The sequence below is a fragment of the Diabrotica virgifera genome, chromosome 1, assembly GCF_917563875.1.
Source record: "Diabrotica virgifera virgifera chromosome 1, PGI_DIABVI_V3a".
NCBI lineage: Eukaryota > Metazoa > Arthropoda > Insecta > Coleoptera > Chrysomelidae > Diabrotica > Diabrotica virgifera.
The window spans coordinates 174,440,132-174,453,720 of record NC_065443.1 but is presented as its reverse complement, the minus strand read 5'-3'; positions in this window follow the sequence as shown (position 1 = coordinate 174,453,720).

The following is a 13,589-nucleotide window of genomic DNA, read 5'->3' as shown; positions in this document are numbered from 1 at the left end:
TTTTTACTTTCGTTGGATGTCAAATCGTCTACTTCTCTGCCCCTTTCATTGATTTCATCGATGTATCCGGGTCCATTATTTTTTATTTATTAACTTCTACTAGCCTTAATTTATAGCTATAATATTTTAGTATAACAGTATATAACAATAATAATAATTAGAGCTCGGGAAATATGCAAAATGCATATTAAGTGCATATTTGCATATTTTGGATAAATTTTGTAAGTGCATATGCATTTATTAAAATTGCATAGTTTAGACTTTTTTGCATTTTTTTTGCATAGATGCATTTTAAAGAGAAATGAGAAGTCTCAGATCTAAACAATAAATCTGAAAATTCTCGTGGAACCACTTTCTGGCCTTAATATCTGCCTTTTACAATTTATAAGGCGGCGGATAAAGGAGACGAAGGAGACTACAATATGCAGTCGCATTTTGTTAGTGAAAACATTTTGATATTGTTAAGTACATAATGCTGCGCCATATGACAAAACGTGGACAACATTTAAAAATATTTCTTCAAATTTGTTACTTGTCTAGAGCACGCTTCTGCTACAAATAGAGTAGCAGGAGGCTACAAACTGTAAGGATGGAATTTCCAATGGTCAATACCCTTCTATCAAAAATAAAAACATATTTTTAAAAGCACTTCTGCGAGTATAGGTGTATAGAGATCGTTTACCTAATGTGCCTTTACCACCTGAACCTGTGATAACTAGATGTAGAACATGGTTAAATTCTGTAAATTTCATAACCGATATTTTGAAGGAATTAGAGACGTCATTTGTAGTTTCGATGTAGACGTAACTCAGGTGCTATGAAAAATGTGTGGATGTTTTAAAAAACCGTTATTAAAAAGTATTTTGACACATATCCAAACCAATTTTGTAAATATTGCTTAGCCAATTACTAAATTAGAAAAGCGAATTATTTCTTTAGACCAAAGTATTGAAATTATCAATTCATTAAATGAAATAATTAAACACCTTGGTGAAACCAACAAAGTGTATCAAAAATTATGCACGGCGTTAAAGAAAAATGAGGAATATCACAAAAAAATTAAAACAAAATATTAATAAGATGGGGAAATGTGAAGATAATTTAATTTTTTAGCTAGAACCCTCAATTAAACAATATTTTAAGTTTGCTTCTTTAACTTCATGTGAAGTAGAAAGAAGTTTTTTCGTGTATGCTTAAACAATTACAATTAGATATACCTACGGCTGTTTTTCTGTAGAAAATTTAGAAAAACGTTTAATAGTGTACAGTTTTAATAATAATTGTAATAATAAATAATAAAGAATGATAATAAATATAAAGAATAAATGAGTATAATGATGTAGGTTATAGAAATAAATAAAAGAAATAAAGAAAGAAATTTCAATAAATGTTTTTTTATTTAGATTAAATGCCTCGACAGTCCATTGGCATCAAATAGTTAAATAACTTCAAGACAAGGATTACAGTGTTGTTTATTTACATGCATTAAATGCATAAAAGCATATTTAAGTGCATATTTCAACTGTTTTTTGTGCATATTTGCATGCATATTTTAGGGTTTTTTAAGTGCATATTTCCCGAGCTCTAATAATAATAAATCGATAACACCTACATATAGTTATTCTTAAATATTTATAACCAATCCTGCAATATATTTCTCTGTCTATTTGAAAAATAATAAAATATATCTATTGTAATTGACTAATAGACCGGGCTGTATAGTCGCCCCCGCTAGCGAAATTATTCCGTTTCGATTTTTTTGCACAAACTTACTCAAAAAGAGGTCCTTATAACATATCCACAGGGTGTCGAGCGGTGCCGTGGTCGAAAAATTGTTTAAACAATTTTTTTTAAACAAATTCACAAAAATAATTTTTTTTCATTTCGAACAATTTGTTTTAGATAACTTGGGTCACTATGAGCAAAAAATGTCTCTTGTCATTTTTCTCTAAAATTGATTGTTGTCGAGTTATATGCCATTAAAAATTTAAAAAAATGCGAAAATGGCCATTTTCAAGGCTTAATAACTCGATTAAAAATTATTACTATGAAATTCAAAAAGTGACAAAATCAAGTTTTCAAATCCCTTCTTCAAGGTTCTGAAGAGATTTTTGTCATTATTTTATTACAAAGCTGCTATTTTTAATTATTAACAATTAGCGCTATTGTCCAGGATATATCGTCGCCCCCGTTAGTGAAATTATTCCAATTCGATTTTTTTGCATAAACTTACTCAAAAGGAGGTCCCTATAATATATTCCGCAGGGTGCTGGGCGGTGCCGTTGTCGAAAAATGGTTTAAACAATTTTTTTTAAACAAATTCACAAAAATAATTTTTTTACTTCGAACAATTTTTTTTAGATAATTTGGGACATTCTGAGCAGAAAAAGTCTCTTGTGATTTTTCTCTAAAATTGATTGTTGTCGAGTTATACCGATTTAAAATTTGAAAAATGCGAAAATGGCCATATAACTCGACAACAATCAATTTTAGAAAAAAATTAAAAGAGACCTTTTTTGCCCAAAATAACCCAAATTATCTAAAAACGCAGTGAAAAAATTATGGTTTTCTATGGATGCTATACAATGTGCAACTTCTCTCACTACTTACAAACATTCGAAACGAACAATTTCTCAGGCTGTGAGAAAAGTCGGCCATTGCAGTGAGAAATATTTTTTCTCACGGGTTCCATACGTAGAATCGCTGTTTCCATAGTAACATGCACAATACAAACACAAATATTTTTGTCAAATAAAATGTGTCAAATCAAAACTTACCAGGAATTACCTTTTAAAACTATTCAAATATAACTGGTACCTAACTATAATTTTAAATAAATAAAAGTATATAAATATTAAGAATATTAAATACCTACATATGTGTATAATACCTATGTATTTTATTTCAATTTTGGCATATAATCTATATAAAAGCACCTAAATTATTTATTTTTCAAGTTTGAACTCTTGACAAAAACGCATCCATACAAAAGTACAGTGTACAACACGTGAGAAAACGACATATTTCTCCCTCGCTTGATTTGCGGCACCCGCCTCGTATCTCGGCTCGTGCCAACAAACTTCTGCGCTCGTGAGAAATATGTCTTTTTTCTCTCTTGTTGTACAATATACTATTGTGAAATTGTTTTAAAAAAATTGTTTAAACAATTTTTCGACCACGGCATCGCCCGGCACCCTGTGGATGTGTTATAAGGACCTCTTTTTGAATAAGTTTGTGCAAAAAAATCTAATCGAAATAGTTTCGGGGGCCACGATACAGTTGGACTATAGGGCTAATAATTCTTAATAATTAAAAATAGTAGCTTTGTAATAATATAATGACGAAAATCTCCTTTAGCACCTTGAAGAAGGTGTCTGAAACTTGATTAAGTCACTTTTTGAATTCCATAATAATAATTTTTAATCGAGTTATTAAGCCTTGAAAATGGCCATTTTCGAATTTTTCAAATGTTTAATCGCATATAACTCGAAAACAATCAATTTTGGAGAAAAATGACTAAAGACATTTTTTGCTCAGAATGATCCAAATTATCTAAAAAAAATTGTTCGAAAAGAAAAAAAAAACACTTTTTGTGTAAATTTGTTTAAAAAAAATGTTTTAACAATTTTTCGACCGCGGCACCGCCGGCACCCTGTGGATATATTATAAGGACCTCTTAATGAGTAAGTTTGTGCAAAAAAATCGAATCGGAATAATTTTGCAGCGGGGGCGACGATATAGCCCCGTCTATAAATAAATTAGTAAGTTGCTGGTTTTATTATCAGTATTACCGCGTAAAAAAACTTTGGCTAATCAACTCATCAGACCTAGGTTTTTTATCGTATATACTGATGGCTTATGTTTATAATAATGTTGTATATAAAATAATTAAATATTGGTTCAATCTTACTTTTATACTGCTTAAGATATTATCAGATAACACTTATCATCCTTATTTTCATTATCAAATCACTCAAATAATTTAATTGTTCTGTTTTCGTCTGATTTTGAAGAATTAATTTGGAGCACAAATACGCGTGACTTTTAATCTGCTGCCAGAACCGGACTCGGCTTTTTCAATACGAGTTACTTTTTCGTAGCTATGATCCCAAGTATCCTTAATATTGCATCCCAAAAAGCATATTTATTCCACTCTTTCTAACGGTGTATCGCTTATTGTAATCTTGTCGTTTATGTTTGTGTTCTTACACATGATCATTATTTTTGTCTTATTGCAATATAGTTTTGGGCCGTATTTGTTACATGTTTCTACAACATTATCCATCATCCTTTGGAGCACCTGCGCACTGTCTGCGAGCAATACTGTATCGTCTGCATATCTACCATTATTTATAAGTTAGTCATTTACAGCATGACCATCTTCTGATTCGTCCAAGGCCTCTCTAAAGATGTTTTCAGAGTACATATATTATGTTAAATAATGCTGGTGACAGTATGCAACCCTGTCTAACTTCTTTTTCGACTGTGAAGATCTCAGACAGTTCATTATCTAATCACACCACTGCTTTTTGTTGGAGATATAAGTTTAAGATCAGTCTTATATACTTACCATCGCATCATGTTTTATTTAGGATATCTATTAGTTTCCCATGTGGGACTTTATCAAATGCCTTCCTGAAATCAATGAAACTTGTATACACTTCGCAGTTGACATCCATGCCTCTGTATTCGAACTTGAAAATTGAAAAGTGCTTCCCTCGTTCCGAGTTCTGCTCTGAATCCAAATTGAACTTCAAGGTGTTCTTATATCTTGGTGTATAAATATGCGCGAGTGAATGATAACAAGAATCATGTTTACAACTTCACACGGATATAATTAATAATCTGATTAAATGTTGTTGCTTCATTTGCTCTATGTTTCGGTATTTATGTTTCTGCTGGTGCTAGTTTCGTTTACTTTTTTGCTAACTTATGGTTTTAAACACCTATTATTGTATTAGGCCATTCGTTAATAGCTGATATGTTTCACTATTTATGCATTAAATGGAAACAAAAATTTTTATTTTTTTTATTTAGCTAATGCCTAGACAACTAATGGTCATTGGCGTAGTGATGGTACAGTGGATTTTTCCAATTAGGTACCTAGTGTATTGTGTAGTATGTGTGTTGAGTAAGCGTCTTGTTACTTTGAAAAGTCGACGTCATTGTCTTTGCAAAGAGACGCTAATTGTATCCGAACGTCTGCGGTCCCTCCGGTGAGCACCGATCCCACAAGGATAGAAACTATTTTCATTTATTAATTTATAATAAATGAAAAATTCTCTACCCTGGTGAGATTCGAACTCACGACCATTCGGTCCTTTCGATTCAAAGGTAGGCGCTCTTACCACTGAGCCACTGTATCTTTTTTATTGGCATGGTACCTACAGTTGATTTCAAAATCAGGCCAGGGCATTTACCACTAAAAACACCGGAATAAATCGATTTTTAAATACAACACCTAGAGACTTGCAACTATTTGCAATGTGTTCAGGATGATGTCAGGAAAAAAGTCTGCTATAGAAAAATGGGTGAAAATGCATAATTGCATTTTAAAATCCATAAAATAAATCCAAATATGCATAAACATATGAAAATGAGCATATTGAGGGTCAGATTTTTTTACTCGGGGGTGTTTGCGGTCGCTGATCACGACTATGCCATCAGAACCAACCTATGGAGCACCTGGTGGCCAGGGCCACTGCTAAGGTACATAATCTGGAGGTTTGAGGGTTATTGGCACTAATTAGGCCTATTCGCGCTGTATACCCCGAACGTACCTAGAGGGAGAACGCCTGCGCTTTACAAAATTGGACCTTCAATACGGTCAAATATTTCCCTCCGAAAACCTAATGCGCAGGCGATCTCCCTCTGGGTAAGTTCAGGATACGTTCAGGGCATGCAGCGCGAATAGGCCTATTGATACAAACAGATTACTTGGAGGTTTTTAAAGTCGTTGGACACAAATACTCCATTATAAACGACCCCCGGAGTACCTGGTGTCCAGTGTCATTGCTAAGTCACGTAATTTTCTGGAGTCTCGAGTATTTTCGGCAATAAATTGATGCAAATAGGTGATTCCAGCGGTTTTAGGGTTTGCTAAAAACGAATACGCCATCAGAACCGACACCCGGAGCACCTGATATCTAGGGTCACGTCATCTTCTGGAGTTTCGAGCGAGATCGGCACTATATTGGTGCAAACAGATTACACGCGAGTCTTAGGGGTTACTGAACACGAATACTGACAATGAGCAGCTGATGCTTATTGTAACTGTTAAGGCAATTCATCTTCAGGAGTTCAAAGGTTTTCGGCGTTGAAAGCATGCAAATAGATTACTAGGCCGTTTTTTGGGTCGCTCAATACGAATGTGCGATTAGAACTTACTCCTGGATCACATGGTGTCCAAGGTAACTGATAAGGTATGTTATCTTCTGGAGTTTGGAGGGTTTTTGGGTACCAGATGCACCGGGGGGTCGGTTCTGATGGCGTATTCTTGTACAGAGACCCCCAAACTCCCGAGTAACCTGTTTGCATTAATTTAGTTCCGAAAACCCTCGAAATTTCAGGTCTTAGCAGGCCTTAGCAGTAAACTTGGGCACCAGGTGCTTAGGTGGTGGGTTCTGATGGCGTGTTCGTTTTCAGCGACCCCAAAAACTCCCGAGTAAAAACATTTGGTTCTTAATACTCTTATTTTGACATGTTTATGCACTTTTGAATGTATTTTATGCACTTTAAAATACAGCCATACATAATCTACCCCTTTTTTATAGTAGTCTTTTTTCCTGACGTCATTATGAACACAATGCAAAAAGTTGCAAGTAAGTGGGTGCTGTATTTAAAAATCGATATATATTTTGTGCTAAATGCCTTGGTCGAAATGTGTAGTGTGTGTTAAGTGTCTCGGTACTTAGTAAAGTCGACTTCATTGTCCTTATACAGAAACGCTAATTAAAAATAAAATTAAAACAAATTTGGATTAAAAAACAACAAAGAAGAACGTTTTTTATTAGTTTTTGTGCTTGTTTGCATGGCTTAAAATGTATACATAAACTTTCAACACCGGTCTGAAATTATTTTATCAACAATGTATACGAACACTTATAAGGGGATTATGTATAATTTTATAATTCGATAAGTAAAGAGAAACTATCGGTCAAAACATGTCATCATCAAACACTCTATTCTGTAATTTTAGCAAGTGTAATAAAAATTCCTACCTTGTTTTATTTGAACAACTATCTTAATGGCTTTTCTAATCATATATTTTCACTGTGTATTTATGTTTCATTGATTTCTGTTAAAAATGGTATTTGTCTCAGTCTAATAAATTTGTATTTCGAGAGATCAATTTACATTTTCTGATAATTGCACAGTACGTGAAACCTATTTCGAATATTTGTATGTACATCTCCGCTCCTCGTGAATAGTTACTATAATTTCTTATAACGATAGTTTGATGTAACAATAATTTCGTTACATTTTCTTTACAATAATATTTACATTTTTAACGGCAAATTTAAAAATTCGACCTGTTTCAGAATTTTTCTTTAAAGCGGCCAGTTTATGAAATAATGAATTTATCCCATTTGGCTTTGTCACACTGTATAATAATAGTAAGTAAGGATCTGGTATGGAAAAGCTACCCACCGATGGTACAAAAGTTATATGATATTTTCCAAGGGGAATTACGAACGTAACACATTTCTTTCAAAAGACCAATGGAAATTTGGTTGGAGTAAGCAAAAATCGTGTCTACGAAGTATGTTTCTACGGTGACTTTTTAAAGGTATTTTTAATCTTGCTTTCTAATAATATTTATATATAAAGGAGGTATGTCAACGGATTGTATGGAGAAGAAAAAAGAAACAAAATGGAAAACTATTACTCAAATTCTGTCTAGATAACAACTTGGTTATCGTAAACAAAATGTTTATTTTTGAGGAATATCACGGACAAACAATATAAAAAACAAAACACAAGAATTTGCCTTACAAGATATTAGACCTGGACCCCGCGTAACAAAAAAAAAGTTGATTAATAGCAAGCTGAAAATTTGTTAATAGCTTAAGGGTGTCTAGTCGGATAAACTTTCATGTATGGGAACACTGGAACAGGGGAAGTTTTAATTGTGGAACAGGTTAAAACATTTTAACGTTAGACTACGAAGACGTTCCATTTATTTTATCGGACAGAACTTTCAATTGATTTGTTACGATTTCATTAAACTCTCATGCAAAAATCACACTGGTGTTTATCACCAACTGGGCATTTTAATGAGTGGAACACGAAGAACATGGCATATGACAGGAATCATGTTGGTTAGTAATAGCAGTCTGATTTTTGCATGAGAGTTTAATAAAAGGGTAACAAATCAATTGGATGTTCTGTCCGACAAAATACATAGGACGTTTTCGTAATCTGATGTTCCAAATTTTTAAACTGTTCCACAATTAAAACTTCCCCTGTTCCAGTGTTCCCGTACATCAAAGTTTGTCCGACCAGACACCGTTAAGCTATTAACACATTGTCAGCTTGCTATTAATCAACTTTTTTTTGTACGCGGGATCCAGGTTTATATTTATGTGTGTCATTACATGAATATAAGTTAAAGGACGTTAAATACGAAAATTATACATTACTGAATAAGGGAACGTTAAGAGTATAACCAGGCCCGGCTCCAGGGGTGGGCGAACTGGGCGGCCGCCCAGGGCGGCGAATTTAGGGGCGGCAATTTTAAGAGGACAGCCAATTTTTGAAATTGAAGAAATAATAAATGATGTTTTTAATATTATAAAAAATCAATATTATGAACAAGAGCATCAAAAATGCAACTGTAAAAACGAGAATTATTAAGTGAAGTGAGACAATAACAATTACAAGGTTTATTCGACGGGAAATCGACAACACTGCCTTCTTCATCGCATAATAATAGTGGGACCAGAGCTAAATTAAATTTACTGAATTCACTTAAAATGGATATAATAATTTGAAAAATCTGACTGAAGCTTATTGCTAAGCTGACAGAAGTTATTTTGCAAAAACTGCATGAACTGAAACTGAGAATACCTTTGGACGATATGAGAGGACAAGGGTATGATAATATCGGTCAAGCATGAAAGGGAAGAATTTTTTGTCCCATATTCTAGTTCACTTAACTAAGTCGTGAAAGATGCTGGTATAGCCTTACAGTTAGCAGTTTCTTTCTTTTCCTTAGTCACAAAAATTTACAACTTTTTTTCACCATCTATTCATCGTTGGGCTATACTAAAAAATCATCTTTCTAGCATACCATTGAAACCTTTGCCCGAAACTATGTAGATGGGAACTAGATGAGAATTGATTCAATTACTCCGATCAGATACCAAATCGAAGAAATCTACCTTGAAGAAATCTATGCTTTTGTTGAAATCACTGTCAATAAAACCAACGATAAAATGGTTGCTCATGAGGCAAGCTGTTTGTAAAATCAAATACATGATTTTACTTTTCATTGCTCTGTGGTAATACGTATGGCATGGCATTTTACTTCACATCAACGTAGTCAGCAAATCACTGCATAGTATTGATATTAATTTGAGTGTATCAAGCTGTCAGTTTATTAGAAAAAACAGAAATCCATTTTAAGTCTCTCAGAAGTGATTTAAAATTCCAGGACTATTTGACGCAAAAGAGTTCCAGCAAAGTTAGAAATTGAAAACCCGAAAATCAGAGGCTCACTAACATCAAGAAAGAGGAAAGTGAAAAGACAATTCGGCTATGAGGCTGAAGATGAAAGAATGGACCTAGATCCAGAGACACGATATATATGTTGACTTCTATTTGTGATAGATTTCAGCAAATTAAGAGCCATGGAAAAAATTTTGAGTTTTTGTACGACATAAACATAAACTAAATTAAGCATATGACTACTAGTGATTTATCAGATAAATGTTTTAGGCTATGTGATGCTTTAACTTTTGATGAGTCAAAATATCTAAATTATGCTGAACTAAAAGATGCAGTAAAAGTATTTTCCACGATTGTGAAGCCCAAGAGTACACCTCTAGAGACACTGAAAATGATTAGAGAGTATGATTTTGATTTCGCACCCAACGTTAATGTTGCTTTGAGGATTTTTGTAACCGTACCAGTGACAGTGGTCTCTAGAGAGGAAAGCTTTTCAAAGCTAAGATTAGTGAAAAATTACTTAAGATCAACTATGTCCCCAGGAACGTTTGAGTGTATTAGCAAACTAGCAACAATCTCTACTGAACACGAAATAGCAGAGTCCCTGGATCTTTGAGAATTATTAAGGACTTGAAAGACTTTCTCGTGCCAAGATAAAAAGAGTAGTACTTACTTAAAAAAGTAAGTGTGTAATTATGGATATGCATAGTTTTGGATATTAAAGCATGTTTTAATATAATAATAGTAATGTAGTAAAATTTCATGAAAATATTGCAAATATATGTATTTTTAAACGTGTATCGTTCAAGTACATTGGAAAATGGCGTATTAAATAATTTAGCACAAAGCACACATCAATAAAAATACAATCGTGATTTAAGTTGGCGATCGCTGAAGGAAGATGGTGAGTCATAGGTCTACCAAAGGGGGGGGGGCGCCGCGGTCGCCAATCTTGCCCAGGGCGGCAAAATCCCTAGGGCCGGGCCTGAGTATAACTATAAACAAAGTAAACAGAAATCCTTATACATTTAAGAGCATAAGAAATGCCATGGCTGCAGAGAAAATTGTCCCCGTGTTTCCTTTCTACCAGATGCCTCTGGCATTTTAATGTAAAAACAGTCTGCTGCGTTATTAATGAACTCAGATCACGATATCAAGTTAAATGCGTTGTCGTGTTGTAGACATATTTTTAATATACTGAAAGACTGCTTATTAAACTATTTATTTATTTTTTTTCTTTAGTTATTGACCTTAATATCTAATAAATCTTCAATAAATTGCAGTAAATATCTCATTAATAAATATCTACTGCAACGTATACGATATATACAGTAAACATAATGAATAAATAATGATTTTATTGAAGTTAATTAGTTTTAAATATTCTGTTGAGTTGAAAACCATTTGATTCACATATGAGCACTTTTCAACACATTTATTTAAAACAGTCATACATAAGGACTATTCAAGGGGAGCAAAGAACTTTAGATTAGAAAAATCAGGATTGGATAAAATACCGTGAAAATCTAACTAGTAACAATATGAAGTGGATGATACGCTTTAAATAAGAAAAAGAATAAAAATTGCTTGCATGAAAGACTCGAACGAAGTTCAAAGGAAAAATATGGAGTAAAAAATGGAGTAAGGGATCCAAATTTTCGGTATATGTATAGAAAAACGCCACATTAGAAATGGAGTAGAAATTACTGATAGAAAAATTAAAGATAACGTGAAACAATAATGTCAGAGAGAGTCTAACATCAGAAATTTTATGTCTGATAGAGAAGTGCTGAGTCTCAGTCAGAAGTGCTAAAATTTAACTAGTTAAGAAGAATAAGATATGTTTCTAGGATCGTTTAGAGTTTAGAAGATATAGGCCAGCAAATGAAGCATTTTGGCTAGCAATTTTTTCGTCCAGCATGGATTTACTTGAAATGTAGGGAATAGCCCCAGGATCATTTTCTATATCATGCCGCTGTACGCTAAAACCTTGGGGGTGGTTGCCACCCCATCTTGGGGGGTGGAAATTTTTTATTACATTTTATCCATGTAAATCGATGTAAAATGTAATTCTAAGAAAAAAATGTTTTTTAGATTTTCTTCGTAAAACTAATATTTTTTGAGTTATTCGCGCTTGAAAGTAACAGTTTTTCGACGAAAAAATCGACTTTTTAGAGGGTTTTTTGAGAATAACTCGTAAAATATACATTTAATCAAAAAAACTTTAAATATCAAAATTAGTAACAAAAACCAAATTATTTTTCTATAATGTTTTTACGACCAATACAAACCGAGATACGGCATGTAAAAGGTTAGCTTTTTTCGTCAAATGCATAATTTGAAATATTCAAAGCCAAATAACTGGCAAACTTTGCATTTTTCGAGGAAAACTTAGATAATTTTTTTTCAAGTATACAATTACTACTTTCAAAAAAATAATAATAAAAAGTTTCTAGCATAAATATTGACCGGCTTATAATCAAAAAAAGGTCGGTACCTGCTTTTCTCTATGAAAAAATCAGTGAAAGCAACCCCCTAACTACCCTCCGAATTAAAAATTGGTCTTCACCTTTCTGTAATTTCTTTTATATTTGTATTATTAATATACACAAGAAGTTTGACATATTTAGAAGGCCTAGTTTTAGAAAAAAAGGTGTTTAAAAAATGGATTTTTTGCAATTTAGTATTTTTCTCCTTTTTCTTAAATATACCTGGAGAAAATACTGGAGATACGAAAAAAATGATAAGCTAGATAATGATAAGCTAGATAAATTTTGTTTTTTTTTTTAATAACTAAAATTCCTTTCATAGATTTTCATTACAGTGAATAGTTAACGAGATATAGCTGTTTAAAACCTCAATTTACGAGCAAACACCCCCTTATTCGAGCCCTTTAAACCCACCCCAATTATAAACTAGTTACGGAATTTATTTTACATATTCTTATAATAGCTCTTCAAAAATCCTACAAAACCATTTTTGAAAAAACTTTTATTCGACAAAACTGAAGGAGCTATGTTTACGATTATAAAATGAATTTTTTTTTTCGAAAAATTGGAATAGTCCCCTTATAGGGTATCTTCAATAATATATAATACCACAGAAGTTTAAAATGTTATTTTATAATTTTTTACAAGTAGGTGTAGTTTTCACCCTAAAAAAACCAAAAGCGTACAACGGCTCAATATAGAAAATGAACTTGAAGGTGAAATGAGCCTAATCCCAAATTTTTGTACAAATCGATGCTGGACGAAAAAATTGCGAGGTTTTTCCATTTTTTCAGTTTCATTTCCTCGACTAATATCATTCCCAATAAAATTTTTACGCAGACATATTCCCATAGATACAGTAGTTATAATGGGTGTATAAGGAAGTATAACACTAGGACAAACGAGTGGTTTCAGACTAGGAATATTATGTATTGATACTTTTATGATAGTTCCGTAGATTGATCCTACGTAGAAAAAGTCCCTTGACGTGAAAAAAGAAGTAGTCACGTACGAGAATGTTCTGGATGTCATGGAATAACTCATAAATGTCTGGTGACGTCCAGAACGCCAGAAATCTATATAAACATATGTGTTTGACATTTTACATTTCAGTTGTAATTGAGTATTTAAATTTGATTTGCTTTTTTGACATTAATAAACGTCAAATACGGTTGCATCTAAAATAGCTCCAGAACAAATTAATTTTTTAGTAGTTTAACTTAAATTAATTTTATAGTGGTTTTAATTATCACTGATAAGAAGTATCGGTCCTATGGGTTAAACAGCCTAGGCTTCTTTACACGGTGTTTAACTTTTGTGTGAACAGTTTAAAATTTGGCCACGGTTAAACGTACCTAAATATTGACATTCAGCTCGCACTTTTTGTAACAATTAAAACATTTAAATTTCATCGTGGGTAAAAACATTTAC